Raw genomic sequence first — 6,970 nt, forward strand, 5'->3', positions numbered from 1 at the left:
GATAAACTCAAATGGCTCAGCCACATAAATTGGTTGATTATTGTCCCATGTACCGAGGTACTGTGAAAAGCTTTACTTTGCATGCATCCATGCAGATCATTTCATTACAACAGTGCACTGAGGTAGTACAAGGGAAAACAATAACAGAATGCAGAATAAAGTGTTACAGTTACAGAGAAAGTGCAGTGCAGGCAGACAATAAGGTGCAAAGCCATAATGAGAGAATGTGAGGTCAAAATTCCATCTTATCGTACTAGGGGACCGTCCAATAGTCTTATAACAGCAGGATTGAATCTGTCCTTGAGACTGGTGGTATGTGCTTTCAGGCTTTTGTATCTTTTGCATGATGGGAGGAGGGAGAAAAGACAATGTCCGGGGTGGGTGGGGCCTTTGATTATGTTGGCTGCTTTACTGAGGCAGCAAGAAGTGTAGACAGAGTCCATGGAGGGGAGGCTGGTTTCTGTGATGTTCTGAGCTGTGTCCACAACTCTCTGCAGTTTCTTGCAGTCTTGGGCAGAGCAGTTGCCATACCAAGCCATGAAGCATCTGGTAAAGATGCTTTCTATGGGGCATCGATAAAAAATGTGAGTGTCAAAGGGGACATGCCAAATTTCTTTAGCCCCCTGGGGTGAATTTGTCATAGCAAGAAATAGAAGCTCTGGTGAGCTTCCTTGGCTGTGGCATCTATGTGGTTGGACCAGGACAGGCTATTGGTGATGTTCACTCCTAAGAACTTGAAGATTTCAAGCCTCTCAACCTCAGCACCGTTGATGTAAACAGGAGAATGTGCACACCCTCCCCTTCCTGAAGTCAATGACCAGCTCTTTTGTTTTTCTGACATTGAGGGAAAGGTTGTTGTCATGACACCATGTCACTAGGCTCTTCATTTCCTTCCTGTACTCTGACTCATCATTATTTGAGAATCGGCCCAATACGATGGTATCATCTGCAAACTTGTAGATGGAGTTAGAGCAGAATCTGACCATGCAGTCATGAATGTATAGGGAGTAGAGGAGGGGGCTGAGGACACAGCCTTGTGGGGTACCAGTATTGAGAATAATCATGGCGGAGGTGTTGCTGCCTATCCTTACTCATTGTGGTCTGTTGGTCAGGAAGTCAAGGATCCAGTTGCAAAGGGAGGTTGAGTCCCAGGTTCTGGAATTTGGAGATGAATTTGCTTGGAATTATATTATTGGAGGCAGAGCTGTAGTCAATAAACAATAGTCAAAAGTAGGTGTCTTTACTGTGAAGATGCTTCAGAGATGAGTGTAGAGCCAGGAGATGGCGTTCACCGTAGACCTGTTTTGGCGGAAGGTGAATTGCAGTGGGTTGAGGTTATCTGGGAGGCAGGAGTTAATGCATGTCATGACCAACCTCTTGAAGCACTTCATGATGGTGGAAATCAGAGCCACCAGGTGGTAGCCATATAGGCATGTTACCTTGTTTTTCTTAGGTACTGGGATGATAGTGGTCTCCTTAAAGCAGGTGGAAACCTCATATTGAAGTAGGGAGAGGTTAAAAATATCTGCAAATACCCCTGCCAGCTCATCCGCGCAGGATCTGAGGACACGGCCGGGGACACCATCCAGGCTGGATGGTTTCCGCGCTTTTACTACTGTGACTACAAGTTCAAGTCATAGACTGTGAACTCTGTGGAAATTGATGCATTTCCTGATACCCCAAAGCCTTTCTACCATCTTCAAGGCCTAACTAGGAACCTGGATGTAATACTCTCCATTTGCCTCAATGAGTGCAACATCAACAATACTCAAGAAGGCCCCCTTATTTGAGACAGAAAATGCTGACATTGGAGGCAGTCCAAAAGAGAATCACCAGGCTAATTTTTGACACAGAATGCTGGAAACACTCAGCAGGTCAGGCAGCAACTTAGAAAAAGAAAGAGGTCGAAGTTTTCTCATCAGAAAGCTTGATTCCTTGATATCCAAAGATCTATAATTGTCTGTTGAATACACTCAGCGTCTGAGTCTGCACAACCCTCTTGGGCAGAGAATTCTGGGTGCAGAAATGTCTTCTCATCTCTGTCATGAATGGCTGACCCCTTATTTTGAGCCTGTGACCCTAAGTTCTGAACACCCCAACTAGGAGAAACTCCATCTCTGTCAAGGCCATAAGAATGAAGAAAGAAACAAACTGCTATGGGAGGAACTCAGTGAGTCGAGCAGTATCTGGGGTGGAAAGGAATTGTCAACATTTTGGGTTGAGACCCTACATCAAGGGAAATTCCTTTCCCACACAGACGCTGCTTGACCCACTGAGTTCCTCCAGCAGTTTGTTTTTCTTCTGCATTCTCTTGTGGTTCTAAATCCATAAGAATGTTGTGTTTTCCAATGAAATCATCTCTCATAAACAGTAGAGTGTACATAATCTCTCCTGATAGTACAACTCCATCCCATCCCAGGACTCAGTCTGGTGTACATTCTTTGTACTGCCTCTAGCACAAATATATCCTTGCCTAGATACAGAGACCAAACCTGCAGACAATATTCCAGGTACAATCTCACTAGAACCTTATACAGTATAATTGAAGTAAGATGTCTTTATCCTTGGAATCATTCCCTCATTCAGTAAAGGCTAATGAACCATTTGCCTTGCTAATTGCTTCCTGTGTCTGCATATTAACTGTCAGTGATTTATGTAAAAGGTCACCCAGATCCTTGTAAACACCAACACCTTTCACTGTGCATCTAAAAAATACTTTGCTTTTCTATTTTTTTAATCTTTTCTCATATTCTGTATGCCATCTCCTTACCCTGTTCTGTATTTCCTTGAAACCTATATATATATATACCTTTTCCACAACCCACACCAGCACTCAGGTTAGTATCATCAGCATATTTGGATCTACTGTACCTGATCCCCTCAAACAAGTCATTGATATAGACAGTGATGGCCTTTGGCATCCACTTGTCACAGCTACCCAACCTGAAAATGACCTGTTCATTCCTACTCCCTGTTTTCTGTCCTTCAACCAATACTTTGTCAATTTGAGTATAATAATCTCTTGTACAACGCATATCAATGGCCTTCTGGAAGTCCAAACACACTACATCCACTGGTTTCCCCTTTTCTACTCTGCTAGTTACAGCCTCAAAAAGCTCAAAAATTAGTCAGATTATGATCTTTCTTTCATAAGTCATGTTGTCTCTGCCCAATCCTGTTATTTTCTAAGTCCTCTGTTACCATTCTGTACTAATAGATTTTAGCATTTTCCATACTCCTTTTGTCTGCCTCAATATTTTCATTCCTCATTTTCTCTCTCTCTTTCTTAAATAAAGGAGTCATGTTTGTTTCCTTCCAGTTTTTGGAACCCTTCTAGAGTCTACTGTGTTTATAGATTTCAGAAGGTGACAACCACCATCTCCGTAGACACTTATTTCAAACCGTTGGGATGAACCTCATTGACTTTCGGTTCCATTAATTTCTCCAATACTATTTTTCAACTCTTGCTAATTTCTTTCAGCTTCTCATTTACTTTAGACCCGTGGTTCTACACCAGTTCAGGAGGTTATCTGTGTCTTCTTCCATGAAATATTTGTTTAATTTCTCTGCCATTTCTTATTCCCAAATACAACATTCCCCCCCCCCCGTAAAGAACCCACATTGACTTTTTCCCCCTTCTTTACCACTCTATAGAAGCTTCTGCAATTTGCTTCTATATTTCTCACTAGACTACTCTTGTATTCTGCTTTCTCTATCAATGCCTTGGTCCTCCTTTGCTGACATCTGAAATTTCTCCTATATCCAGGCTTATTGCCTTTGGTAATGTTGCTTCAGGCAACATTAAAAACCTTTACATTTGACCAATTACCATCTGTAACATCAGTTGTTAATTACAGCTGGGCTACTTTTCCCATTGGGACTTTGAGCTCAATGGAGGTAGGCATTTGTTAAAACTACTTATTAATTCTTTAAACGTTAGCCATTGCTTGTTTATTCTCATACCTGTTCGTATCCTAGCCCACTATAGCCAGATCACAACTTATACCCTTGTAGTTTGCTTAGTTTAGATATTAAGACGCTGGTTTCAGATAGAACTGAAATCACTTTCAATCTTATATAAACTTTTATCATTTTATGAACATAGTTCCCTAAAGTCACTTTCACCATCAGATGATTAATTAATCATTTCTCATTGCACAATGCCGATCTATAATAGCCTATTCCCTTGTTGGTTCTTCAACATATAGATCAAGAAAATTATCTCTTAAAAATGTGATAGGATGTAATAGCATTGGAGAGAGTTCAGAGGAGATTCACCAGGGTATTGCCTGGGATGTAGCTAGGTTTAGAGGAGGTTAGGAGGGGACATGATTGAGCTGCATAAAATTATGAGGGAGATAGTTAGGTTCGGTTGCAGGAAACTTTTCACCATATCAGAAATAGATAAAACTAGAGGACATAGATTTAGGGTAAGGGGTAAAAGATTTAGAGGGCCATGAAGGGGGACTTTTTTCACCCAGAGAGTGGTGAGTACCTGGAATGCACTGCCTGAGAGGGTGGTGGAAGCAGAATTGCTGGCAGCATTTTAGAAGTGTCTAGACTAGCATTTGAATCATCTAGGCATCTACGGCCAAGTCCTGGGAGGTCGGATTAATGCAGATGGGTGCCTGCTGGTTAGCATGGACATGAAGGGCCAAATGGCCTGTTTTCATTCTGTGTGACTCTACGACTCCAAATACTCCATGAATTTGTACTCCACACTATTATCGCTAATTTAGTTTGTCCAAATTATACGTAGGTTAAATTCTGCAATGATTATTGTATTACCCTTATTGAATGTACTTCTAATTTTCTGATTTATGCCATGTCCTACATTAATTTCTGCAGTGGTGACCTATACACAACTCCCACCAATGATCTGTTCCCCTTCCACCTGAACTGATCCTACCTCTTGATTTTCTGAGCTATGATCCTTTGTCTCCAATCTTTATCCCATTCCTTACTGTCAGGAGTACTCCTCCTCCTTTTCCATTTTTGCCTTTCTCTTCCAAAAGTTAATTCCCAACTTTCTCTGTAATGGCTTTTAGATCATTGTGCCATTGATTCGTCTATCTTGCTACAATTGCTATGTGCTTTCAGAGAAAGAACCTTTGGTGTTGACATTTTGCCATTTTTCCCTGCTCTAACTCTAATTGGAGCTGCATTTTTATACTGTACTTGTATGTTTTGTTCCTTCGTGACAGACTTCAGTTTTCATTACCCTATTTCGCTACTGTTCATGGTTACCCTGTGTTTTCTCCTTAACTTTATAAAATTCCCCCTCACCAGTAAACTAAATATTAAGCGAAGTGTAAAGCCTTATATACATCCCTTGTTATTCAATTTATAAACACTGGTGCCAACTTGACTCAGCAAACTCTGTCCTAATGGAACTATTCTCCCTTTCCCAGCATTGGTGATAGTGTTCCATGAATTGTAACCCATTTCTCCCACACCAAACTTTGAGACACTTTCTGACCTTATTGACCATATGCCACTTTGCATGTAGCTCAGGTAGTAATCCAGAGCATTTTACCTTTGTGGTTCTTCTTAATTTGGACTTTAGCTGCTTATTCACCTTTAGCACAATCTCATTTGTTCTTTCATTGTCCAAGGATCCCACATGGACTTTGACAACTGGTTCTTTTTCTTCCTACCCTGGGATGTGCCTCATGCTCATGACTGCAGAGAATGGTATCTATGCATGTGATTGTTCTGTTCTCTATTACTAATACATTCCTTTTCACTTTCCTACTTGTTGAACAGTACCGTAGTCAGTTTGCTTATCATCCATGTGATTTCTGCTCTTATCCACACAAGCTGTATGAATAGCATACCTGTTGGACAAATGCAGTGGCTGAGGTATTTTCATGTCCTTCTGGTCCTCTTGACTGACCAGTTCCCCACTACTTAATCTAAGGTGTGCTTCTGCCTCTCAGAACAAATTGACCAGTTAACTTGCCCCCTTCGTGATGCATTGATGTGTCTGAATCGGAATCAAAAAATTCTTGAGTTGCAAATATGGTTGCCATGGATCTTAATGGTTTCCATCGGCTACCACAAGCCATGCCTGTAACACATCATTTGCCTTGCCACACCTTGCTTAATTTAATGTATTTAATTAATGTGACTTATTTAGTTATTCAAGTATAAAACTTGATTATTACCCCCAGGTCACCGAACTTCACAATTCATGGGCACTAAGTGCTGTGCTGAATCATCCTCTGCCTTAGCAGAACCACAGACTTACATTCCCAGGTGCCACAAGTTTTGAGACAGCTGACTTTATTTAACCAGTTCTGGCTGGTTACTCAATTAACTGGGAGACTAGCAGGCTCCAGGCTATTTGTCTACCACATCTTGCTTCTTGTTTACCACTGCAACTGAAAACTCCAAGGTTAAGAAAATCCAGCAGTAAAACTAGGTTATCAAATAAATATTTAAGATGAAATCACTCCATTATACACCAAAGTTCGTACTTCATTGACATTGTACTCTGTGGACATTGCACCCAGAGGGCACTACAAGCTGGGCTAAGACATTCTGTACATCAGCAGAACCCACAGACCTATATTCACAGATACCATTACCAGTCTCTTGCCAGCCTGACTTGGGAAAAATATCCCCATTGCTGCTAGATTGAAATTCTGAAACCTTCCAAAACTAGCAACATGGTAAGAGTACTTTTCCCAGAAGGACTGCAGTGGTTCAAAAAGGTTTGCCATCATTCTCTAAAGGGCAAATAGGGATCAACAATAATGCTGACCTTGCCAAAAAAACAAAACACCCCATAAATGAATTAGAAATTAAGTTCATAGCAACGCAAATACATTAATGCCAATTGATCTACTTCCAAGTGATGTTGATTGACAATTAATGTTAGCCCTATTCCCTGTAATAACTACCCTGTTGTGGATTGAAATAGTGTCAAGGTTTCTTTTAACCTACCGAGGATGTCAGACAGTCTCAG

The 6,970-nt window shown here is 41.0% G+C and overlaps 1 long non-coding RNA gene across 1 annotated transcript in view; it reads left to right on the top strand.

The window, feature by feature from the left end:
• Nucleotides 1-6,970, top strand: part of LOC127569534 (uncharacterized) — a 54,416-nt gene that overhangs the window by 8,428 nt on the left and 39,018 nt on the right. The gene's annotated exons all lie outside the window — the stretch shown is intronic.

This window comes from Pristis pectinata, chromosome 4, assembly GCF_009764475.1.
Source record: "Pristis pectinata isolate sPriPec2 chromosome 4, sPriPec2.1.pri, whole genome shotgun sequence".
NCBI lineage: Eukaryota > Metazoa > Chordata > Chondrichthyes > Rhinopristiformes > Pristidae > Pristis > Pristis pectinata.